At 41.8% G+C, this 27,036-nt stretch overlaps 1 protein-coding gene across 8 annotated transcripts in view; it reads right to left on the bottom strand.

Annotated features, from left to right (window-relative positions):
- The window catches only part of IQANK1 (IQ motif and ankyrin repeat containing 1), a 441,637-nt gene that overhangs the window by 388,147 nt on the left and 26,454 nt on the right, over window positions 1-27,036 (bottom strand). For 5 of the 8 annotated variants that reach the window (XM_085604654.1, XM_085604655.1, XM_085604656.1 and 2 more), the window contains exon 2: window positions 15,897-15,958. The exons of 2 other annotated variants lie outside the window; for them this stretch is intronic. The gene's annotated coding sequence lies outside the window, so the exon portion shown is untranslated. Of the gene's footprint in view, window positions 1-7,554; window positions 7,621-15,896; window positions 15,959-27,036 lie in introns of those variants that run through there. One more of the 8 variants, XM_085604650.1, reaches the window with a different exon arrangement.

Here is a 27,036-nt window from a genome sequence, read left to right as displayed (position 1 = left end):
TATCCACATTTCCCCCCCCCCCGTGTGCATGGCATATAAGATAATGGAACATTTAATAGTTTACCTTTCACAACGAAGCGCATAATATGTCCACCGCGTGCCCACCGTGCGTGCACGGCACTAACTGCGTAAAGTGGGTGCGCGGTGCGCGAAGCGCACCGTGCGCACACGGAACGAACTGCGTTAAGTGGGTGCGCACGCCACGAACGGCGTAAAGTAACTTAGCATTTAAAAAAAACGTACAAATTCACTGAAAAAAAACCATAGGTTTCACACACGTTATAGTTAGAAATTAGCATTTAAAAAACCTTGCAAATTCACTGAAAAAACCATAGGTTTCACACATGTTATAGTTAGCTGTACATTTTACTCATAAAAAACCAATGAAATTCCCCCGTTATAGTTAGTGCAGGCAACTATAACTCACGCGACTGCAATCCTCTGCTGAAGACATATGTGTCTTTATGAAAAAAAAATATTTGTAATATATGTATAGCTAAAATTTAATGGAAGAAGACATGGGCAAATAAGTGTCTAAATACAGTATTAGCATCAGCAGAGGATTGCGGTTGCGTGAGTTATAGTTGCCTGCACTAACTATAACGGGGGAATTTCATTGGTTTTTTATGAGTAAAATGTCCAGCTAACTATAACATGTGTGAAACCTATGGTTTTTTCAGTGAATACATATATATATATATATATATATATATTTTCACACGCTTGCCTGTCAATCCCCTTTCCGCTTGAAGAAGGCAAGTGCAGACTCAATTCCTTTCAGTGATTTTTTATTATTGTGCTATCACCTTGTCGCTATGACGCGTTTCGGCCGGAAACAAACGGCCTTGATCACATGACAGCGCTAGGGCGGCAGTGCCTCCTTTTAAAGTGCAACATAATAGACATGGAAAACATACTGCTCTATTTGTCATGATCACTTTGATTATAGCATGAAATGCATTTGAAATCATGTTAAAATTTGAGCATGTCATCTTATAGAATTTCTGAAAACCAATATCTGTAAAATACAGTCAATGTACATAAAAGCTTTTCCTTAAAATCCTGCATATTATGTATATTATTCCATTGTTCCAGCTCAATCTGGAATTACCTACTGTTGCAAAAATAAAGTGACTACTATACTTTAAAAAGTTACCCCCAATATCTAAAATAAACGAGACCCCTATGTGTAAATATTATGTGCAAATGTGCAAAAAAGTGCAAAGATAAATCTTATATATAAAGATAGTGCATTTAGCTCTAATTAGCATATAATCTAATTACTAGTTATAGACAATACTAAATACCTTAAGGTGCCTGTTTGCTTAATGCAACTTAAAGACGGAAATACGAGAAAAAGAGAAGAAGAAAGAAAGAAGAAAAAGAAAGAGAAAAACAACTTGGTAATTGATTAGAGAGAAGATCTATAGGTTTGTTCCCACAAAATGATATATACAATATAAAAATAGATATAAAATCATCCCGACCTAAAAAATCCCAATAAGTTACCTAAAATCCTTCTTTTCTAAGATATACCATAATTGGTAAAATATAAATGTAGAAAAATATAAGAAAATGTATATGTTTTTAAAAGTGGAATATATACAAGTTGGTAAATGTCTCTTATTATTGGCATTCAAAATAACGGGGCTCAGTTCTTGTTTCAGTAGTCCCCCGGTATAAGTTAGAGAAGTTGATAATTCACAGACCAATAGATCAACAATCCATATGAGGTGTAGACACCTAATTAACAAAATACCCAATAGGTACATATATAGATAAATAAATACTGGATAAAAAGTGCTAAATACATGATTTTTTTTTATAGACGATGTAATTTCAATTATAGACAAATCGTGACCTGGTCATTTATAGATGTGTGTAAAACTTCACTGGTGTTGAGACCCTTAGGTTGTTTGGTATCCAGTTCTAATATGTACTTGGTCTCTAACCGCCGCAATTTGGCCTCTCTGTTGCCACCCCTTTTATTAAAAGGTACTGTGTCCAACACATAATATTTGAGATATTTGAGGCTACTTAGATGTTGCTCACTAAAATGCCTCACCACAGGATAACTAGGGTCTTTATTCACAATGGCCCTAATATGCTGCAAGATTCTCTTATGCACTGGCAGTTTAGTGCTGCCTATGTATGTAACGTTACAACTACATACCAATGCATAAATTGCATATTCTGTTTTGCATGACAAATATTTAGAAATGGTGTGTTGCTTTGTACTAAAAGCTGTTTGATAAGTTTTAGTATTCACACCATATTGGCATGCCTTGCAGTTTGGACATTTATAGAAACCTGTTCTGGGGATCAACCATGTATTAGATTCCACATCTTCTGGGTTATTTCTGATAAGTGCATTACCCATCAAAGTGGTTTTTCTGAATGTTATAGATGGTTTTCTCGATAATACTCCCCAATAACAGGGTGTTAGACCTGTCAGCCCTTTGGGTGGTCCCTCCTCATCATTATTTATTTTGTCCCACTTTTGCCTCAAACCCTGTTTGAATTTTTCCTTTTTGGGAACCCCCAGACTTTAGTGTTGCTGCAGATTCAGGGAGCCATTTTAGCTACCCCTGAAACTTCTGTCTGAGGGCCTGGAGCACAAAATGGTGGCCACCTGTGACATCACCAGCATCCACTGGAACCTACCAGCACCTTCCAGAACATTCCAGAACCCTGTGACAGTTGGAGGCGGTTTAGAATGTTGGGAAGCTAAGACAGAGAGTTGGCAGTTGGAGCTGGCAGTTGGCACCTGACTGGTGAAGAGTGAGCAGCAGAAACTTGAAGGAGGAAGGAGTGAAGCAGCAGGGGTGGAAACTTGTGCCTGGAGTGGGGTCCATAAACCCACCCTTGATACTAGTCCCTACTGACTGAGCCCAGCCTGGAGCCCTGTGTGGGAAGAAGCAAGAAAAACCATCCTAAGGACCTGGACAGCAGGAACAGGCCTTAGAAACAGAGAACAGCAAGATCCTGACCTGGAAACTGGTTTCCCTGGAGTCCGACGTCGAGTAGCCTGGAGACCTGGAGCCCGAGGTGGAGAAGCGGCGCTGACTGGAAAAGCAGACGTCGTACCCGGAGCCGCCAGAGGTCGAGAGAGGGCGCCGACGGAGGTCGTGAGGAGTACCAGAGGTCGAGGAGGAAGTCGCCCGAGGTCGAGTGAGCGGCGTCGACGGGGGAGTGAAGTCCGCCCTCCGGAGTCGTCGGAGACCGAGGTGAAGCGTGCCGGAGGTCGGGAGTGGAGATCGCACTCCGGAGTCGCCGGAACCTGAGGAGAGGAGCACCGGAGGTCGGGAGTGGAGATCGCACTCCGGAGCCGCCGGAAGTCGACATCGAGCCAAGGCCGGCCAACGTCATCGAATCAGAGGTCGCCATCGGACCGGAGCCGCCCGACGTCGACACTGAGCCAAGACTGCCCGACGTCATCGAATCGGAGGTCGAACCGAGGCCGCCGACATCGAAACCGGAACCGCCTACCGGCGTCGTCAAGAACTGACATTGCGCCGAGGCCGCCGACATCGAATCGGAACCGCCTCACGGCGTCGACACGACTCCAGCGGCGTCGGAGCATCAGAAAAAGGGCAGTAAGTGGAGTAGAGGGCGCCTAAGGCCCTGTGGAGACCTGAGAGACTACTCTAAGGGGCTAGGGAGGTGCTGGAACCAGCCTGACTGTGCCAGGGGTGAGCTGAGACTAATTTAGAGGGGTTGTGTGGAGTGAGAGAGCCAGGTCTCTGGTATTCCCCCCTTGTTCTACCTCAGTTTAGGCCTCAGCCTTGTCCAAGCCAGGGAGTAGACACCCTCAAGCCTTCCACATCCCCACAAGCTGTGCCTGGGCCAAATCAGCCCTTAGGAATTCAAATGTGATCTGATTCTATGAGTGTCACTGCCAGCTTTTAATTATTTATTAGGGGCACTGTATTTATTGTATTTAACCTATTTATTGCTTCACTGTATTTATTGGTCCACAGTATTTATTGATGCACAATATCTATTGGTTTACAGTATTTATTGCCTCAGAATATTTAATTGCCTGTATGTATTGCACTTATATTTATGCCTTCATTATTTATGATCACCCCTATTTATTGAATCATTAAGCCAGTATTTATTTGACCTGCACTATTTAAAAAGTTTGTATATTGTGATTGTTATTTATTTATCTAATCAGCAACTAAGAGAAAAAGAAGATAAAGAAAGATATTTTCATAATTTTTACGGTGTAGAGTCGTTTTTGGAACGGATGCACGCATGGTTATTGTTTGGGTATGTCGTATGCTTAGCACGGAGCCTGATTCCTGACCACTCGAGCCAAGCTACCACAGTGTATGTCTGGGAGAACACCACCACCCTTCCAGTGTGGGAGTGTTTTTCTAACACAGGGTCTCCCCCAAGTATGGGCCAATTGCGTCTTATTATGGCTGTAATTTGTCCCTCCTGTCTGCTGTATCCCAGTATTAATCTTGTGGGTTCTTTCGCTGTGGCATCTGTAATAGTGTTAGACTTATCTTGCCTTGCCTGAGATCTAGTTTTGGATATTGCTGCTTCTATAGTCCGATTTTTGTACCCTCGTTGTAGAAATCTGTTTTTACATTTTTCTTGATTTTCCCTCCAATCTTTTTCTTCACTGCAAATTCTCTTAATTCTTAGCATCTCCCCATAGGGGATGCTATTGATTAAGTGTTGAGGGTGGGCACTATTGGCATGCAATATCGTATTGCCCGCTGTGGGCTTTCTGAACAAAGTTGTTGCCAGGCCATTGTGAGATATAAAAACCTTTGTATCTAAAAATTTAATGGTATCACGACTAATGTCACATGTAAACTTTAAATTCAGATTGTTCTCATTAATCTCAGAAACAAATTTGTGTGCACTCTGGATTGACCCATTCCAAACTACAAAGAGGTCATCAATAAAAAGTAACCAAGATACTATATTATTTGAAAAAGTGCCGACATGTTTTTTCATGAGGACCAGCTCCTCCCACCATCCCATAGAGACACAGGCATAACTAGGGGAGAAGCTGGGCCCCATTGCCACACCTTGTATCTGCTGATAGACTTGGTTTTTGTATAGGAAGATATTGTTTTCCAAACAAAATGTCAATAAGTCTAAAATCATTTGATTGTGTTTGGCAAATTTTATGGGTCGATTGGCTAAAAAGTATTCCACAGCCATGACTCCATCCTGGTTACGTTTGCAGGTATAAAGTGCCGTAACATCAAGAGCTATGAGGCAATAATCCTCCTGCCATTTGATTTCTTCAATTTTACGGATGAAGTCACTTGTATCTTGCACATATGATTTCAAAGTTTTCATGTGATATTGTAAAAACGAGTCAATATATACAGACATATTTGCCAATGGGCCATCACAGGCTGAGATTATAGGTCTGCCCGGTGGTTTTACTAAGGATTTATGTACCTTAGGGACAAAATATAGTAGGGGGATGGTGGGGTTTTCTTTCTTTAAAAACTTAAATTCTTGTGAGTTTAAGAGGCCTGTGCTTTTCCATGCCAACAACTTGCTGAAAAAATTGTTTTGCACTTGTTTAAACTTTTGCATGGAACTCTTCCGATAACAGTTCACATCATTTAACTGCTTAGCTGCCTCTTCAGAATAATCTTCAAGAGACCATAAAACCACGTTCCCCCCTTTATCTGCATGTCCGACTACCACATTTTTGTTGTCATTTATTTTTTTCATTAATTGGTGGTATTTACGTTCTTCATTGTTGCTAGGTGTCATGTTTTTACTGGTGTCCATATAGAGTAGTTTGACCTCCGCCACTACTTGCTCGTTAAACAGATCTATAGCATCTCGAGGCATGATGGGTGTGAATTTAGATTTTCCTCTAAAGGTAGTTTCTGGCTTGGCACATGTTTCAAACCCAGGTGAAAGTAAATCTTGCGTTGCCAATTCCAGATATTCCCCAGTGTCTGTACCTAATCCACACTCATTAGCAGTTGCACATTCCTGCCCCAGATTATATACATTTTTGGTGGATCTCAGATCATCCACTTTAAGACCGCCCATTACAGCATTTGGTGGATTGCTGTTTGGTACTGGCATAGATGGCAATATTGCAGTGCTCACCTTTGTTTAATGAAATTTCTGTAATTTTAATTTTCTGGCGAACATATACAGGTCGGCATGGGTATTTGTATAGTCGAAATTAGTAGAGGGACAATACGATAGGCCGAGTGAAAGGATTTGTTGTTCTGAAGGGCTTAATTCCATATTTGTCAAATTGATAATGTCGTTGTTTTGATCCATCATCATTTCAGCCCCTACACTTTCACTTTCTTTATTCTCTTGGGATATTATCTTTTCCTCCATTGAGCCCGACCTCTCCCTGCTTTTGAATTTCCATTCTTGCCTTCTTTCTCTTGCTGCCCTCCTATGTTGCCTCCTGTTCTCTGCGCTTCGTTTTTAGTCGTTCTAGTGGTTCTGGGCCTGAGAGTATCCCTAAGACTCATGCTGAGGCAGTCCAGTTCTTCCCCTAGAGAGGGTTTTGTTGCTCCCAATAATGGTCTGCTTTTAGTGCTATCCATCTCAGTTTCACTTTCAACAGCGGAGCTTAAATCAGACGGCGAGGTTGATAATGCGCCTCCCTGCTCATAATTTCGCTCCTGCTGTGTTTTATTGCCTCTCATGGTTTTATTTTTATATATATCATATTTACGAGCAAAAGTAAATATCTGCCCATTGGCATAGTCTCTTTGAAACTTGTATATTTTTCTCTGTTTGATCTTTTCTTCTTCTTTATTCAATCGTACAGTCATTTCTTCATGATAGTTTTTCTTTAACTGTATATCTCCGTGCTGTTCTATTTCCCTACTGAGGTCTTCTATTTTTTGTTGTAGCTCCAACCTGTCCACCTCTGCGTATTTCACTAATATTTCCACCAATTTGCGATAGGAGTCCAGGTTGCACTCTGCCCACTCAGCCATCATACGTGGGTTAGGAGTGTCATAACTGGGGGCTAGCATGATTCTGAGCCCCCTTGGAATTCTGCCTGCATCTAAATATTTTTGGAGGGATTTGGCTTCCCACCACTTCACAGTTTGTCTCATGAGCTTCTCCAGTGTACGGAAATTATCTTTTAGTCCCTTCACCGCCATTGATGGTATCACGGCACCTTGATCAATGCTTAGCTGTTGTTGTGGAGGATTAAATCGGTAAACATTTCCTCCGCCGCACTCTCCCGATTTCTTAGCGCTGCGGCAGACATGGTGATAGCAAAAGAATATACACTTTAAGAGTTGCTGAATAATCACAGTCCCAATTGCTATGTCCCTGGGACCAGAGTTGCAGCTGAAACCTCTCCGCCTGTGTTATGTTTTTGCGCTTATTTTGAAAGGAAATGACCTTGTTTTATGGCGTCTGAGTTTACAGAGGGCAGCTTCTAATGCTTCTCCTGAACGACTCAGCCGAGCCGGTACCGGCGTTTTCCGTGAGTCACCCTCTACTCGCAGGCACCTTTAACAGGTCAAATCCTTGATTTCTGTTTCGCAAACACAGGGGGCTTCGCGGGTTCCTTACCCGGAAATGAAAGAGTAGCCTTCCGATACTCCCGCCGCCGCTGAATGCCGTCCGCCGAAGCGGTCGTCATCAGTTGCCAGGGGTGCCTGGAAGGCAAAGACCACCAACCTCGGAGCCGTCTCGTGGGGAGGGCGTCTGCTATGCCGGAGGAGGTCAATTCGGAAACAATCACACGCTTGCCTGTCAATCCCCTTTTCGCTTGAAGAAGGCAAGTGCAGACCCAATTCCTTTCAGTGAGTTTTTATTATTGTGCTATCACCTTGTTGCCATGACGCGTTTCAGCCAGAAACAAACGGCCTTGATCACATGACAGCACTAGGGCGGCAGTGCCTCCTTTTAAAGTGCAACATAATAGACATGGAAAACATACTGCTCTATTTGTCATGATCACTTTGATTATAGCATAAAATGCATTTGAAATCATGTTAAAATTTGAGCATATGTCATCTCATAGAATTTCTGAAAACCAATATCTGTAAAATACAGTCAATGTACATAAAAGCTTCCCGTATTTATATAGCCACAGTCAGTAAAAATTGTTATGGGGTACAACCTACTGTTTTTAAAATATTATAAAGGGAAACGGAAGTGCTTTAAAATGCGACAAAGAACATGCGAAATCATCTGATCGGTGGTCGAGCAACTGTCAGAGTGCTCGAGCGCCCGATACAGCCAGATCTCGCCTTCGGAGAGGAGAGGAAAGCACCTTGGCAACGCGGGGACGCTACGACCGCGTTGCTAAGGTGCGCCCCTCTAAAGCGGCGCTTTCCAAAAAGACGGAGGCATTGTGAAGGCCGCGTAAATCAGGGAGGAAACGGAAAAGAATAGCGCATCATGAATATACCAGACGCAAAATCCGGTACAGGTGAGGGCACGGGTGAGTGAAGGGGCAGGGGGGTGAGGGGGGGATGGGGGAGAGCTGCCGATCGGAGGCAGGGCTCTCACCCAGAGTTTAGCATTGAGGCAAAACGTAAAGGAAGAGCGAGTAACGGGGAAGAGAGGCAATCTCCGTAAATTGGAGATTGTGTGAAACGATAGGAGAAGAGTAACCTTAGAGGTTAGTTTTTAGAATGTCATCTGAATGATACAGCAGAGGGTCTGGGATTTCACTGAGTGTCTGAGTGAAGATTTCTGGCTGTTTGTAACTATGACTACACCATGAGGATGCCACACTGGTGTTATGGTTCGGCTTGCAGAAGGTCACTGGCATGATGGGATGATCTGACCATGATAAATGTTCAGGCCGTAGACCGATTTCGGAAATAGTGGAGAACAAGAAGTGTTGGTTCCCTGATCTACACAACTAGGGGAGTCCTTGACCTCTTAGGGTTTGGGCAAAGGTATTTGAGGTATCATCAACCTTGATACTTATGTCACAAAGGATGATAACATGGCTAGACAAAAGCCAGGTTTTAGTGTTTTTTGAAGACTGCCTCGTTTTCAGCTAATCTCAAAGAGAGGGAACTGATTGTAGGCTTTAGCTCCTGGCATGGAAAGGATCTTCCTCCTCTGGTCTTCATCCTAAAATTGGGGATTTGGAGGAAATTCGTATCGGTTGATCTTAAAAAGTACTGTGAAATATGAAACGGTCAGAAAGATATTTAGGATCTGTTAGATGAAAGGATGACAGGCTAGACGTGCTGAGTTTGAAGAATTTATCAAGATGGCTGCTGCATTAATCTTACTAAGCAATCAGTATATCCCACAGCCACAGTCATGTTTGTACCTCTTGCTAGGACTGAAGCGTAAGAGCTCTGGTGTGAGTCTGTTCAGACATTATTTTACAAAGCAAAAACTGTTTTTAAAAACCATGTAGAAATATGTTAATATTTTTTCTGCTATCTCAGATTCAAATTTCAAGTTGGATACTGCGAAAACAAAATATTTTAGTAAATCGAGTGGCAAAAAACTGAGCATAAACTTATGGTAGACACAATTTCAAATCTATGGAGGTGGAGCTCAAAAAGGCTACAGAGATCCCTTTGATCCAAAAGAGCACACCAGCTAAGCTTCAGTCTTAACCAGCTCTGGAAATGCCTACAAATAAGGCTTCATGGACAGAATTCCAGTCATATGACGCCAAAGATATTGCCAAAATTATTTCGACCATAAAACCAAACAATAATGCTGGTCTATAATAAACCATTTGCTTATTCCCTCTTGGACAAAGATTATTAATACTTGCCTATCACAAGACTCATTGCCAGACTACCTAAAAACAGGGCATGTCATTCCAAGCTTAAAAAAACCTTCAGAGAACCCCTCAGACCGTAACAACTTTAGACCAGTAACAAACATTCCCATGCTATCCAAAGTTATGGAAAAATGTGTTTAAAAACAACTGAGCAAACACATTTATGAATTCAAACTGCTGAATGACTACCAATCAGGGTTCAGACCAAATCACAGTACTGAAACAGCAAACCTTCACAGGGTGGACGACGCGCTAGTTGCCCTAGACTGAAACAAAAACGGTTTCCTAATTCTGGTCGACCTTCTGTCGGCATTCAACACTGTAAACCATGCCAAAATACTAGAACTCCTGAAAGAACGGATGGGTTTGGAGGGTACAGTCCTGGAGTGGTTTATATCCTTCTTAGAGAACAGATCTGAAAGATTCATAGCGAACCAAACACTTTCTGTATCATCCCCAAATCTTATTGGAGTACCACAGGGTTCAACACTATCCCCTGATCTATTCAATCTTTACATAGAACCACTAACAGAAATTTTACAGCAGGCAAACATCTCCTTCCACATGTATGCAGATGACACACAGCTTTATATCAAGATTACATCGATGGAAGAGATCGGTCTCATTAACCAGGCACTAAATAGGACTGTTCATTGGCTAACTAGTAATCATCTCAAGCTTAACCTGCATTTCAACAGCCCAACTAAAAGCTTGTCTAAATTCGGCCACGAGACTTATAACAGGCTTCAAAAAATTCCAACACATAACCCATCATCTGAAAGCGCTCAACTGTTTACCTTACGAAGCAGGAATCCAACTTAATATGGCATGTATCACACACAAAGCAATAAACAAAACACCAATGTACCTAGCCCAGAAAATCACTTTATCGGAAGGCTGCAGAGTTTCTCGGAGCCATGGAGATCGATTACTGAAACCTACCCTTTTCCCAAAGAAACGAACTTATGACCAAGCTTTATCTGGTGCAGCACCAAGAATTTAGAATGCTCTCCCCCGAATATTAGAAGAATTTCATCCATTTCTGCCTTCAAAAAAGAAGCCAAGTCCTTTTTTATGAGCAAATTCCTCCCATAATACAGTAGACTAGACACTGTTAGGTTACTTTCTTGTCACACACCCTGTTAATACAAATTGACCCCTAGTAATCGTTTGGAATTGTATATACGAGTATGAAAGCACACGTTTCTCTCTCTCAAATCGATGTATATATACACATTTGATCTTGTAGCACAATGGTCTCTCACAAATTGTTGTACGCTTATTATTTTTACTTATGTTCGTGTAAACATGCTGTCCTAAGTTTAAGGCTTTGTAAATGTGAAGCGCTCTGATAACCTTTTAGGTCATGTCCGCGCTACATAAAACACAGAATAAATAAAATAAATATATTGTTTTTTCTGTAAATATTAAAAATATTGTCCGTAAATTGTAATATTTTTAATTGAGGTGTAGGATACAGTATCTCTTTATAATTTCCATTTAGATTGAATAAGTTAACCATTTAATTTTTTTTTATTAACTCAATATATGTTTAAAAGGCCTACATCCCTAAACCCATTCAGTCTACAGTTTAATTTTTAACATTGCCCATAGCTTATTCAATTTAATTATATTTTTAATAAACTCAGTCGAAATTCAATTAAAATACTTAACTTAAATAATATAATGCCCTGTAATGTAGTAGTGGAGAAGGTGTGCTCCACGATGTGATGCATTTGATATAGTGGGGTTTACTATGCTCATACAACCTATATGGACCTGAGCCTAAGACAGGAATCTGTGTTTCACTGAGATCTTTAGCTATGTCTCATGATACAGCATTTTAAAAATCGATGAAACACACAAACTGAAGGCAAGATTGTTAAGTTGGCCCTTATTAAAAGAAGAACCAACCGATGTTAACAAAATACATTAGAAATGCCCGGATTTCATTCCTGAATATTCGATTAATGACATGGAATGAAAACGGCCTTGGGAAAAGACTAAACGCAGAATAGTACTCCAATTTAGTCCCCTGACATTATCATATTGCAGGAGACCCACCTTATGGGTACTACTTGTAAAGCCCTAGATAGTTGGGGATACAAAATGGAAGTGCATGCAGGTTACACATCGGATTCCAGGGGCACGGGGATACTCTTCAAGAAACAGTTCCCCCCTCACTGGCGACAGGATATGGTTAGACAAACTGGGTAGATATGCGGCCTCATGGCGCCACATCAGTTGAAGATGTTCAAAAAGAGCAGGATAAGCTTCCCAGAGATAAGACTCGCCTCCATAGTTATCCACAACGAAGTAAAGAGCGGTGGAGCAGTGTGCCTCTTACCGGCCTGCTAAATGCGGAAGCGAAGATCCTCGCTAAACTTTAGCCCTTCAGCTCATCCCGCTGATCTCCAGATTGGTTCACCCGGACCAGTCAGGATTTATGCCAGGTCGCAGCACCGCTCTTAATTTGCTACATCTTCACAGAGTTTTAGGACGCACACGTAGAATCCAGGAGGATGCAGTGGTGTAGTCCCTCGAAGTGTGCATGGCCTTTGACACGATCGAGTGGCCGCATCTCTTTCCTGTGCTTAAACATATTGGCTTTGGGCCACAAGTTTTGTCCTGGCTACAACTCTTATACACTGACCCTCTACAGCAGGCAGTGGTTAATGGTAGGATGTCCTGAGTCTTCCCCCTAAAATGAGAGACCAGACAGGGCTGACCCCTATCACCTATCATATTCGCTTTAATACTCAAGCCATTGGAATCCCGGATCAGAGGAGATCCGCTGATTTGAGGCCTCTGCTGGATGGAGGACTAGGAAGACAGAATATCGCTGTACCCCAATGATGTTCTTCTCTATGTGGTGGCTCCTCAGTCCTCTATTTCCAGAATACTGAGCATCTTTACTAACTTTGGAAGATACTCTGGATATACAATTAATTGGTGCAAATCAATGGTTCTAGTCCTTAATGGACCGGCGCCACAACTACCGGGAAATTGTGGGGCACGTATATAGTGGTGGATGGGTTCCGTTGTCTCTGAATCTTTGTTACCACCAGCCCATGTTCATAATCTAGAGTGCCCCCTGACCCGACTTAAGAGCGATGTTTGACACTGGCTGTCATTCTGGGAAGAGCAGCAATATTTAAAATGATGGAACTACCGAGGCTTCTCTATATATTACAGAACACACAATTTCCCGTACCCGATACATACTTCAAAACTATAGAGGGTGAGATCAGGACTCTCATATGGGATGGAGCCTCCCCACAACCTGCTTTTAGTAAATTGACACACAGTTGGTATGAGGGAGGGATTGCCTTGCCCGATATCAAAACATATTATAGAGCGGCGCAGTTGACAACTATTAACCAGTGGGTTCATCAACCGCTAACAGTACCTGCTTACCAAATGGACTGGCTGGTTCTCCAACCAAGGGGGGTATCTCCGAGCACTCTACGTCAATCTGCGCCGTCACTCTGGAGGGATTGATGGCACTCACCAAGCTGGGGTGGAGAAATAAAATTACTCCGGCGACGCCCTTGTGGGACTCCGACCTTCTGGGTGCAATGGGCATGAGAAAGAGTTTTGACAAATGGGACCTGATTGGACTCTCACAGGTGGGTGATCTATATTCCGGGACAGAAGGGGTACACTTTGCATAGTTACAAACAGCCTACGACCTATCGCCCACTGAGACCTTACGTTACTTGCAGGCTCGTTATGCCCTACAGGCGACTGCCCCGGGGGGAGGTCCAACCAAAGGCATCACCACTAGAATGTAGACTCCTAGAAGAACAAATAACCTGCTGGGCGATTTCACTTGCATATCAAAAACTTATTAACAATTCCCCTGATACTCTTTCATGTCTACAGGAATGCTGGGAAAGAGACATAACAGACTTACACGAAGATGACTGTCCAGAAGCCCCAACATCTCCCAAGGAGGTGGACATCAGGTCAAGTTTCCGACTGATTCCGCTCAAAATACTACATAGGGCCTACATCTCCTGCAACACGATGGTAAAAATGGGCAACAGGATAAATCCACTTTGCCACAGGCATTGTGGGAAGGAGGGGACATTTTGCCACATTCGTTGGACCTGCCCAAAAATTCAATCCTATTGGGACTCGGCAGTATGCTGTTTGACGGGGGACTGTGGGGAGAACCTATGACTTTCGGTCAAATGGTGTCTACTGAACGTTTGGGGAGGTACGGACTTGGGACGAGCTGATCAGACCTGGGTAACCTTAGGCATGATGACTGAAAAGCGTAACATAGCTCCCCAAAGGGGGGTGGGGGGGTGGCGGAAGCTACACCAACCCTACTGGACTGGAAGAGGGACATGGATTGGTGTATGGTAGCAGAGAAAATAGCCTATGTGAGATGAGGATGCCCCCGGAAGTGGGAAAGGATGTGGAACAAATGCAATGTATACAGGGGGAGAGCATGCACTGCTAGAAAGTTGCAATCCCTGGTCTATGAGGAGGAAGAAAAGACGGGGCCCCATAGGGGAAAAAATGGGATTATCTTTTATTGAAGTCGAATAGGTCTAAGTACTGTACTGTGCTGTAATGACTTATTGCTATAATGTGCAAGATAGTGGTGTGACGTTATTTTATTCACTGCCTCAAGTTAATAAAAAGTTTTTTTTTTAAAATGCCCTGATTGAATCTCAGTTGAAGAGATGGCAACATTACAACCTCAAACATAAAATAAATTGAGAGTTAAGGTTATTTATAAACTTTAACTCTCCATGATGCACTGCTCAAGACATCAAAACTACATCATACCACCAATGAGACTCTTAGGTGTCACCCAACCCATTCTGGTCCCTTTGATACAAGTTCTCTGCTCATTATCTTGTACTGGAAATTCTCCCTTAGTTCCCAACACTTTAGTCTTCCAATAGTTTCTTACAACAGGGTGTACTCACCCCCATTTGATATTCCAGCTACTCAATTTCCGCTACCTACCAATACTGAACCTGTATCTATCTTTCCCTCACATGACCTCTTCTGTAGAGGATTTTCTTTAATATATGGTAAAATGGATGTGAAGTATGTGGCATTAGTTTGGCCCACTGTCTGAGAAGAGAATAAATCAAGAACTGCGTTACAGAAAAGGGGGGGGGAGGGGTAGTGCCATCTCTACTATTAAACTTATAAATAAAACTGTTTATTGTGTGCCCTTATAAACTACCTCTAAGTCAATGCATTTCAAGTAGAAGAGGAAGCTGAAAATAAATCTGCCCAGTGTCAGTGTATGACTGGTAACCCAAAGAACTGTTCGTAGGGCTTATTGAAGAGTTGAATCCCTTTAACTCCTCTGTTGGTCCATTAGGTAGTCATGAGCAAACATAACAAAATGCATGTGTCAGCTGAAAGTATAGCCCAGTCTGAAGTGTTGCTTTGACATCAGGTGTACTAAAATGTTCAAATCAGTGGTATATTAAATATTACATTTTGTACACCATAGCCAACTTTAGACTGGCATCAAGGTATTATGGTGTGGTGTTTAAGTAGAGATATGTTGCATATCTGGCACAAGTGAAAAAGTTATGTGCAGCATAACTTCTACAGAACTAGAATCCTCAGTAGAATCAGATGCATGACATAACATTGACGTTGTATCGGTGAGGCCTTCGCCTAGGCTTACAAGTAACTTCAACCAAACATTTGTTTGTATGGAAGACAAACAGCAGGCAGAAATCATCTAGCACTTTAGTCAGTGTTGGTGTGTTTCCTTGGTATATTTTATTTCAGGCGTCAATAGACTCCTCAGTGACCAAGGAATGGGTTATACCAGGCATCTGGCTAAAACAATAAAAAAGGAGCACCCCCTGAGGTGGGAGGAGGTAGAAATAAAAGCACTTGTACAAACATGAAAATTTATAAATCCATAACTAAAATTCAAACTGTGCCCAAAAACTGAATGCAAAATACTGATAAAAGGAACACTGGCTGTGCATTACGAGTAATTAGAAGAAGGATTTGTATTTAATACATACAAAAAGGCTTGTTATACCTGCTCAGAAATAGGACTTGGTATGCCACTCGCACATCTTTCCTCATACACGCTTGCATTTATTTCTTGTAACATGGATTCTTTGTAGGGTTTAACAGTGGTTATTTTTACCTTGAGTTAGTGAGGTCTTGGCTGTTAGTAGATGGAAGAAACTATACTGAAGAGGCTCCAATCTGTATAGTGAGACATTATAAGCATCATTAAGCACAGCTTGTTGTGTATGATAAGAATTTCAACAGCCTCAAAGTATTAAAAAATTTAGAACGATTTTAAAACTGTAAATAATCGAAACAAGTCAAAAACAAGGTGCATTATAGTGACTGCAGATTAGCTCCTTCCTGAAGGAATATTCTAGCAAGATGTTAGCAAATAGATGACGTGTGAGATGTATAGATCTCCTCAATCTTACAATAATGGTTCTTTTGCATTTTTAACACACCACATTTTGGTGGGTTAAATCTGTTTTTACATATCAATATGGAAAACAAACCCATAGTTCCATTGAAATTGTTTATCCAGTTGTCCATTTTGCAATGTGATGTGACATTACACTTACACACTCTCTCTCCCTCCCTCCCTACCTGCCTCCCTCCCCAAAGGTATACTTTTGTGATTTAGTGCAAATCCATTCAGCTGTTTGAGAAATTTGTGTTAAAGGAAGTGTTCGAGGTTGGGCTTGAAACAGTTAAAAAGTTGGCACTAGAAACAGGTGGCAGTGGATAATAGAAGAATGGTGAGCACCGCCATTATGTTTACAAATATTCAATGGTTAGTGTGAAAGTGTGCTCAATGAAAACACTGCCACCTAAACATTGTTACTCCATATAGGAAAAGCTTTTCCATATACTCTATAATCAAAATTATAATACAGAGCACAGCATCAAAATAGTTTCAAACTGACTCGTCAGTTAAATTTAATAAGACACCAAAGAAAACAGAATGGACAGAATAATAAAGTCCAAAGTGAATACAAAATTAGATACATTCTTGATATTGTTGACACGTAGTTGGAGCGTAGATGCAGACAGCCGACACGTGTTTCGTCGTGTAGACGACTTCCTCAAGGCTCAAACTTGGACTGTAACGTCTGTGATTTTTTAAAGATTAAAATACAATCTGAAGTCCCCTTGATGTACTAGGGAAGCAAAAAACTTCGAAATTATCCTCGGTGTAGCGGATACTGATCCAACATTTTGATAGACGAGGCTACAATCCTAAAATTTCAATAAAAGAGTGTGATATCCATAGTAGGTGCAAGGCAGCCCGCGTAAATGGTGCTCCCTGCTTCATGCCATGAAGTCTTGTCTATCAAAACGAGCTTCACAATCTCACGTTTTTTAAAAAGTCTTACTCTCACACTTGAAAGACGACGATTATAGTTGGATCAGTATTCGCTACACCGAGGATAATTTCGAAGTTTTTGCTTCCACAGTACATCATGGAGACTTCAGATTTTATTTGAATCTTCAAAAAAAATCACAGACGTTACAGTCAAAGTTTGAGCCTTGGGAAAGTCGTCTACACAACGAAACACGTGTCGGCTGTCTGCATCTACGTGTCAACAATATCAAGAATTTATCTAATTTTGTATTCACTTTTGGACTTTATTATTCTGTCCATTCTGTTTTCTTGCTGTGCTCTGCATTATAATTTCAGCTAAAAAGTTAGGTATAGCTGAATGGTTGGTCCCACAGTATCACAAATTTTTTAAAAAGGCCCCTCCAATTATCCTCCCATCAGGCCTTTCAGTAGCGCGGGACCAGTACAGATGCCAAGGTATCGAACTATTGCATTGGCTGGCCACAACCCACAGAAAACTGCTGCAGTCATTACAGGATTCCATCCCTGTGAGCTGAAAATAAAAAGAAGAAAAAAAATTGGTATAACCAGGCAGTGTAGGGACACCATAACCCCCTGGCACTTGTGTGGCGTGCCAAGAGGGACCAACTCTCTTCCAGGTCAAAAGTATAAAAATAATATATTTTTTTTTAAAACATTCATGCCGCAGGTACTGCAGTACTCCCACAGAATCCATCACGGCCCTCCCGTGAGCTTCACTCTCCTGGTATTTTTGTACCGTGCAAACTTCCTCGGGGTTAGCCACCAACAGGGTGTCAGGGTTCCTGGCCTGGCTGCAGGGGGGGGGGGGGGGGGCATGAGTTAGCAGAATATGGATAAAAAAAGTTTTAAAACAGTAATTCACTGGGGGGAAAAACTGATTGAAGTGATGTTATAGTTTGGTATGGTAATTATATATTCCCTTACAATAAAAAAAAAACCTGAGAAAAATCATCGAAAAAAACCAGTTAAAGTAATGTTCTAGTTATATGTTGAAAACTGATATTTAATGCCCCCCTCAAAAAACAGTGAAATTCACCAGTCACAGTTTACTAATCTAACTAGAACCTGTGCCTCCGCAATGCACTGCTAATGAACTCATGAATTACTTCACTCATGACATGTTAATCCCTTTGTTGCTAGGTCTACTCCCCTCCCGTGCTAAGCCTTTTTTGGGGGCTATTTGGGGTAGTTTGCGCTTAGGCCCCCGTAACTTTTCATCCGCACAAGGTCTCCAAAACAAATTTGCGACCTTTTCTTCCAACATCCTGAGGATTCTAAAGGTACCTGGGGTTTGTGGATTCCCCTGGAGGGGACTGAGAAATTAGCAAAAATAAAGCTACATTATGGTTTCTGGGGGAAAAATGGGTAAAAAGTGCCGCAGAAGAAAGTGTCCGTTTTATTCCCTATGAATGATATCAATGAAGGGTTTGCAGTGCTAAAATCACCATCTTCCCAGGACATGCAGACTTTTGTCAGAAAACCAAAAATTACTACACAGTTTTGGTATTTAACTGGGACATAGCCTATTTTTTGTATTTTCAACCTCCTTCCAATTAGTGGTAGAAATGGGTGTGAAACCAATAATGGACCCCAGAAAGCTATACACTTCTGAAAAGTAGACGATATCCTGAATTCAGCAAGGGGTCATTTGTGTAGATCCTTCAAGGTTTTCCTATAGAAACAGTTAAAATAAAAAATATATTGAAATTGAGTTGGAAAAAACAGCCATTTGCACCTACGTTTTCACCTGTAACAACTTCTAAGTATGGCAGATTTTTTAAAGCAATATACCGTTGCGTCCACTGGAGCATTCTGGTTGTGGGGCTATAAAGGACTTTTAGGTTCACCAAGAACCCGAGGAACCCAGAGCCAATAACTGAGCTGCGCGTTACAATGGTTTTTCATTGTGTACCGGATATAGAGCAATTCATTTGGTAAACTATAAAGAGTGAAAAATAGGTATCAAGGAAACCTATGCATTTCCTATATGGAAACAAAAAATGGAGTTTAGAAGCAGTGGTTATTTGCACATCTCCGAATTTATGGGTACCCATACTAGAATGTGAATTAGAGGGCATTTTTCAAAATGACTTCTTTTTTTACACCTTATGTTACATTTTGAAGGAAGAAATGCATAGAAAGGCAATTGGTAATAACACTTGTTCTACTATTCTGTTTTCCCCTAAGTCTCCTGGTACCTCACTTGTGTGGGTAGACGTAATGCCAGCGACAGAAAATGTCTCAAAACACAACGTGGACACATTACGTTTTTCCAGTGAAAACGGACCCTTCTTTTGCATTGTGCCTAGCTGTGGATTTTGGACCCTAGCTCTGCCGGCACCTAGATAAACCTAGCACACCTGTACATTTTTGAAAACTAGACACCCAAGGGAATCCAGGATGGGGTGACTTGTGTGGCTTTCACTATGTTGTTACCCAGAATCCCTAGCAAACCTCAAACTTTGTCAAACACAACACATTTTCCTCAAATTTTTGTGATGGAAAGTACTAGAATCTGCGGGGAGACACAAACTTCTACCCACTCAGCATTCACCCAAGTCTCCCGATAAAAATGGTACCTCACTTGTGTGGGTAGGCCTAGGGCCCGTGACAGGAAATGGCCCTAAACGTACTGTTGAGACTTCAAAATTATCGATCACAAAAAAGACTTGGTTTTGCGAGGGAGTCACTTGTGTTTTTGGTCCCGGGCTCAGTGTGCATCTAATGATGCCCACCACACCCAGACATTTTCTGAAAACTAGACACCCGGGGAGGGCGGGGGGGGGGGGGGAGGACAGGGAGGTGTGGCTTGTGTGGATCACCCAAAGTTTTCCTACCTAGAGTTCCCTGCACACCTCAAATATATCTTTAAAAACACACATATTTTCCTAACATTACTATGTGGGAAAGTTGTGGGAATCACCAGGCCGGCACACATTTGCTACCAACCAGCGTTCCCCCAGATCTCCAGATAAAGGAGAGGCAGATTGGAGGGGCAGATTGGAGGGGTAATAACACCCCTCTGCTCCCCAACGGGGGGTAGAAAGACTGTCCCCTTATTGTTTGGGGGATGGGAGCATAGACATGCCCATTTTGGGCAGCCCCGCCAATACGTATTAAAAAATAAACAATCCCTGGTGCCCACTGGGCTTTCTGCCACCCCCGGGGAGGGAGGGTGGGGGGGGGGGGGGTCAGAAAGATTTTCTTCACTAATTCATTTAGGTGGGGGCTTGCCCATTGTGGGCAACCCCCACTATTATCATTAAAAAAACCTGGTGTCTAGTGGGCTTTTTGCCCCCCATGGGGCAGATGGGGGGTAATAAATCCCCATCTGGCCCCGGGGGGGAAGAGGGGCATAAAGACTGCGCCCACTCCTGAGCAACAAAAAAAAATGTCCCTGGCTTCCTAGTGGGCTTTTTGCAACCACTGGACAAGGGGTATAGTGCGCGCACTACTTAAGTTGTGGAAAGATGTATCGTGCTCCAGGGTATCACTCACCGAATGAGAGTGTAGCTATGAATAATTGGCGCATTCCCAAACATGTGGGATATGTCCCCCGGGCATCAGATGTAAAGTCCTTCGAAAAGGTTTCTCAAGATAAAGAGTAGGATGAGAAACCCTCATGTAATACACGCATGATAGTAATTGCCTACACTTATTATTTTCAGAAAATCCCCTGACGAAGGCATTATTGCCGAAATGCATTGGGATCACATATTATCATAATGAACTTGAATGACATGTTTTCCACAAAGGATTATGGGAAATGAAGTTCTTTGCAATATGTCAAAACATCAATAAAGTTTTCATTGAAATTTTATAAAGAAATCTTTCTCATCCTACTCTTTATCTTGAGAAACCTTTTCGAAGGACTTTACATCTGATGCCCGGGGGACATATCCCACATGTTTGGGAATGCGCCAATTATTCATAGCTACACTCTCATTCGGTGAGTGATACCCTGGAGCACGATACATCTTTCCACAACTTAAATAGTGCGCGCACTATACCCCTTGTCCAGTATTTGTCAATACCGAATTTAGTACGCAGCACACCGTAAAAAGCATCATGCAATTCGAAGAAATATCTCACCTTACGGAAACCAGAGCTGAAACATTCGCCTTTGGTCAAGAAGAAGCTTCGAGAATCTATGCACTTATAGATGAGGAAACAACCGATTTTTCCAGCAGTCGCACTAAGGAACAGAACATTCGCCAACTCCTATACCTTTCAAAAAAAGAAATAAACCAACGCTTACATGCTAGTACCATGATCAGGTACCATAAGGCCCAAAGAATTCCCAGTGGTCTCAGGATTCCATTAAAACCATCACTTTGTAAAAACTTACAGAAATTCAAAGAGAAGTGGTTTGCAATCCTTAACAAATGCTCACTAGATTTGATCTTATTGATCATAGAGGAACTTTCTATCATCTTGGAAGAATTATCCAAGGATATTCAAGATGTCAAATCTGAACTTGAGAAATCCATGACCATCGAAGAACTTAATAAAACACTTGAGGAGATCAACATTCAGCTAGCTAAACATACTGCAGAGGTCAATGAACGAAAAATACGCAAGTTCCGCAGGGATACAATCGAATATAAAATGGGAGAAGTATATTCCTGGGCAGATATCTACGCCAGACGTAGACAAGCCAAACCCTACACCACAAACACGGACACCTCCTCCTCAGACAATGAATTCACCCAACAGCCAAGAAAAAATCTCAACAGAGATAAAACTCCAACAAATTCTTCTATTAGCATACCATCTACATCTACATCAAGCACCAACTTAACCACCGAAGACGCGCCTTTTTTAGAGGCAGGCCACACAGAACAAGATGACCCAGGAGGAGCCAAAGAAAAAAACAAGGACAAAGACAAGGAACAACCACAAACGCGCACAATGACAGCCAAGAAAGACAAGTCCAAGAGAGGGAATCAATAGAGAATCTGGTCATCAACATTTCAGACTACCATTTCAAGGACATCGAACTAAAAATTCTTCAAAAAGGTACATCTTTTGTACCAACTACGGGCACCAATTCTCTTGAACTCAACATCAGTTTTTTCAAATTGATGAGAAAACTCAGACTACGTCACTTTTTTGACAACCTGTTTGAATCCTCCAAAGAACTAGAAGAAGATCTCCTTAAAGGGTTACATGTAAAAAGCACCTTTGTCTCACCGGTCAGCCACAAAAGTCTGGACTTGTTTGAATCACTGGTCAAAACCGATATAGCCAAACTCAATAGTCGGAAAAGATCCAAACAGAATAACCTTTCATCTAAAGAACTAGGTATTCTAAAAACAATAGCACAGAAAGCAGACATAACTTGTACTAAAGCCGACAAAGGAGGAGCCTTGGTCATTCTAAACACCAGTTATTACAACTCCCAGATAACAGCACACCTGCAAGATTCGAATACCTACATGAAACTGGAATCCAACCCCACAGTACAATATATGCAAATTCTACAAACCATTGTTCAAAATGCCATTGAAAGAGGCATCAATGAAAAAGTTAAACAATTCCTACTACACCCAAATCCTAAAAGTCCTACACTATTTATGGTACCAAAAATTCACAAAAATCCCAAGAAACCACCATGTCGACCAATCGTCACCACATGTGGGAGTCTCCATGAACCAGTAGGAAAATTCCTTGATCGCTATTTACAGCCCAGTGTCAACACCATGAGATCTTTTATTAAAGACACCACCGATTTTCTCTTGAAACTAAGTCAAATCACCATTACAGAGGACGAAGAAATCACCTTATGTACAGTGGATGTCAATTCACTATATACTTCTATCCCCCATCAATTAGGACTGGAGGCTATTGAACAAGCTTTGTTACACACTAATTACCAACACAATCTACAAGTCTTTCTCATGGAACTAATGCAATTTACCCTCCTACACAGCTATTTCAAATGCAATGACGAATGGTTCCAACAACTAACCGGAACTTCTATGGGAAATTGCGCAGCACCTGCCTATGCGAATATCTTTATGAATCGTTTCGAGGAGGACAACATCTTAACAATACAAACATGGAAAAATCATCTGAAATTATACCTCAGATTCATTGATGACATTTTCATCATATGGAAAGGTTCTGTGAACATTCTCCAAAATCAATTAGAGAAACTCAATCAAGTGGATCAACGCATACAATTTACTTTCAACATTCATCCACATTCTATTTCATTTCTGGATGTGCAAGTTACCAAAAAATCCACTGGATTCGAAACAGACCTATACAGAAAAACCACAGACAGAAACAATACCCTCCACTATCAAAGCTTTCATCCTCAACCTCTCAAACAACACCTCCCCTATTCACAAATGTTGAGAGTGAAAAGAATAGTCTCCGATCCTAACAAAGTCACAGACCAACTCAACACCCTGGAACAAAGATTCAGGTCTCGTGGTTACCCAGACCAAGTACTACAGCAAGCAAAGGAACGTTCAGCATCCATAAGTAGGAATCAACTTCTCAATACTCAAATCAAACCTACCAAAAACCAACTCACGGTTGTCTCCAAATTCTCTACCATGAGCCTCCCTTACAAACGCATAATCAAAAAACATTGGCAACTACTCAGGTTGGAACAAGACTTCAATCACATCTTCGACCAAGAACCCATTTTTGCCTATACTAGAAACAGAAACATTGGAGAAATCCTGAAACATACCGAACAACCATCTACATCTTCTACACACAAAAGGCACCTCACCATGTTTAAATTGCAACAGCGTCATCAAAGATGATTACATTTCCCATCCCATGAGAGGGAACAAAATTAAAATCAGAGTAACAGCAACATGTGACACTGCCAACGTTGTTCATATGCTCAAATGCCCATGTGGGAAAATTTACGTAGGGCAAACCGAGAGGAAAATCACAATTAGGTTGAACGAACACAAATCCAATATCAGAACCAAACAAATGAAATCCACTGTGACTCAACACTTCTTAGAAGCCGGCCACAACATCAGCCAACTTAAATTCTGCATTCTTGAAACAATTTCCAGAAAAGAAGGAAGAGACAACCATAACTTCCTGTTACAGCGAGAGAACTATTGGATTTATCTCTTAAACTCTATGAAACCGTTCGGAATGAACGACCGTATGGAATTTTTATGTTACCTATGAAGTATTGTTCCTATTTTCTGTTTCCTAACTTCACCATGTTGATACGTTCTGTAATATGGTTCAGATGTCAACACTGCCTCTTCAATACATACCATAGTCATGTCCAATAATTGTCTATGAAAATGTTCCCATATTCTCACTTTCACAACATTTGCAGTCACATGTTACACACTATCATCTCCTTTCTGTTCCCGTGCGACATTCTCTCACCACTTGGTTTTTGTTAATATCCTTCTCAATTAATTTTTTTTAATATCCTTCTCACTTAATTTTTTATTTATATGTATGTTTTTTTCTACCTATAGCTCACAACACATTCCTCTTATTTAATTTCTTCAATTTACATATTCAATTATCTTTTCCACTAGTCTTTTTTCTATATTCTTTTCTATCCTTTCACGCTATAACGAGTCAGGTATACACAGCCATATTATTCGACACATCGCGAGATTACGATCTCCACACGGAAGTCAGCTACGGCGGTCTCGCTCTCTTCGACTAACACACGGTAAGCGTTAATTCTTTAAGAAGGCACTTGTACAATGTCCTAGGACGCCGATAATATTTCCCTATGCCCCAGTAAAACTTATGCATGATCACACGCGATACGTCGTCTTATAAACTTAACCTTTCAACTTCAAATCAGGTCACTTCTTTTTACCTTTTTTTTGCATCTTATTTACCGTTCCCACCCGTAACCGTCTTAACATTGCACATGACCCCATTACTAGTCTGCACTAATTATCGCCCACATAACCACAAGTCACAGTCCTAGCATAGGTTAATTTCTCTACTTCTTCACTTTTCTAACTCGTAATAACCTTAACATCACGGACTATTCACCTAAAGTCTTGCACCTTTTCCGAAATGCCTTCTGGTTCTACATTTTTTCACTTGGTCATTCTTCTTCATTTTTCTTCACCTTCTGCACCTTCACCATGTCTGGGAAATAATAAACCCTCATGTAATACACGCATGATAGTAATTGCCTACACTTATTATTTTCAGAAAATCCCCTGACGAAGGCATTATTGCCGAAATGCATTGGGATCACATATTATCATAATGAACTTGAATGACATGTTTTCCACAAAGGATTATGGGAAATGAAGTTCTTTGCAATATGTCAAAACATCAATAAAGTTTTCATTGAAATTTTATAAAGAAATCTTTTTGCAACCACCCCAGAGTGGCAGATTAGGGCTATTGCCCCTCCCTGCTTCCCCAAGTAGAGCAGAAAGACTGTCCAATTTGTGTTGGGGGATGGGATCACCGGCATGCCCCTTTGAGGCAGCCTCCATCCCTGATGCCTAGTGGGCTTTCTACCCACTAGGGTATTTACCCTATCTGCGTCTATGGGAGGGGCAGAAAGACTATGGTAAATTTATTGGGGGGTGGGGGCATTGGCAGCCCCACCCCTGAACTATCATAGTGGACTTTCTGCTTCCCATGGGGCCACATCGCAGGCTATTGCCCCCATCTGACACCCCGGTGGGAGGGCAGAAAGACGGACTTTATCCAAAAATGTTGGGCCGGGGAGCAAAAGCTCTTGCCGAAGGGGCAGTCGCCCCTCCCTGGTGTCTAGTGGATGGCCCTCCTGCTTGAGGATTGCCCTCCTGCAGCGATTCCCAAGCAGTCCAGTAGGGAAGGGTACCCTTGGAAAGGGGCGAGTTTCCCCTTTCCAATGAAACTACTCCTGTTTGCCTGGGTGCTCGGGAGGCTGAGATAGCCTCGCGAGCACTGAAGCATTGAAAGTGAAATGAGCCAATTTACTTTTGTTTTCAGTGAAATTACGTCAGCGTGCCATTTCACTGAAAACCCAAAAAAGCCTTGGGAGCCGAGGAAGCTATTTACCACCTACCAAGGCTATTTTGGAAGAAAGGAAATCCCTCTGGTGCCTGCCACAGAGGGTTTTCCAGTGGCATGTGCGCAGACGGGCAAGAGTTATCCGACGCACACCAGCACCGTTACGTTGAACAGTTCCCGCGCATCTGAAGCATCAAACAGGTTAAAAGGCTTCATTGATGACATCCTTCCCTAAGACAACCACTGTCTCTGGTTTGATCTGTTCCCGTCATGGGCACTATGCCCAGCCACACAAGTGGTGTGGCTTCTTTACGAAGACAATTGTGGGAACACAGGGTGGTAGGAATTTTGTGGATTTTTGCAGCTTCTGGAAGTTTGCTTCATGGAAATGTGAGGAAAATGTGTGACTTAGGCCAAATTAGAAGTTTGCGGGGCATTGTGGTTAAGAACACATTGTGGTATCCACTTAAGGCACACCACACTGGACTCCCTTGGCGTCTAGTTTAAAAAAAGAAAAAAAATGCTTGGGTTTGATAAGTTTACCTGGGTGGCAGCCATTCCCGGACTCAAAGATGACAGGTACCTGCATTGCCAAATGAGGTCATTTTTTTGTTAGGAAATGTTGATGTCTCCACACTACGTTTTGAGGCCTGTTGAGTCTCAGGCTAGGTAGGAAATTTGTGGATCCCTTTCTCTCAGAAAAAAAGGCAAAATAAATGTGTTTTTCTGCCAAAGTTTAAGGTTCACAAGTCCTGGGATCCATGCAAGTCACACCACCCTGGTCACCCCAGAGTGTTTGGTTTGGTATGTTTCCTGGAGGCGATGGATCCTAGGTTCAAAATCCACACCTACCCACATCACAAAAAAGGTTTGGTTTTCAGCAGAAAAATGTAATCTGTTCATGTTGCGTTTTGGAGACATTTCTGTCATAGGCCCT

The sequence above is a fragment of the Triturus cristatus genome, chromosome 5_1, assembly GCF_964204655.1.
Source record: "Triturus cristatus chromosome 5_1, aTriCri1.1, whole genome shotgun sequence".
Classification (NCBI taxonomy): Eukaryota; Metazoa; Chordata; class Amphibia; order Caudata; family Salamandridae; genus Triturus; species Triturus cristatus.
Note: the sequence above shows the minus strand (reverse complement) of the source record. Positions and strands in the feature narration are given on the sequence as shown.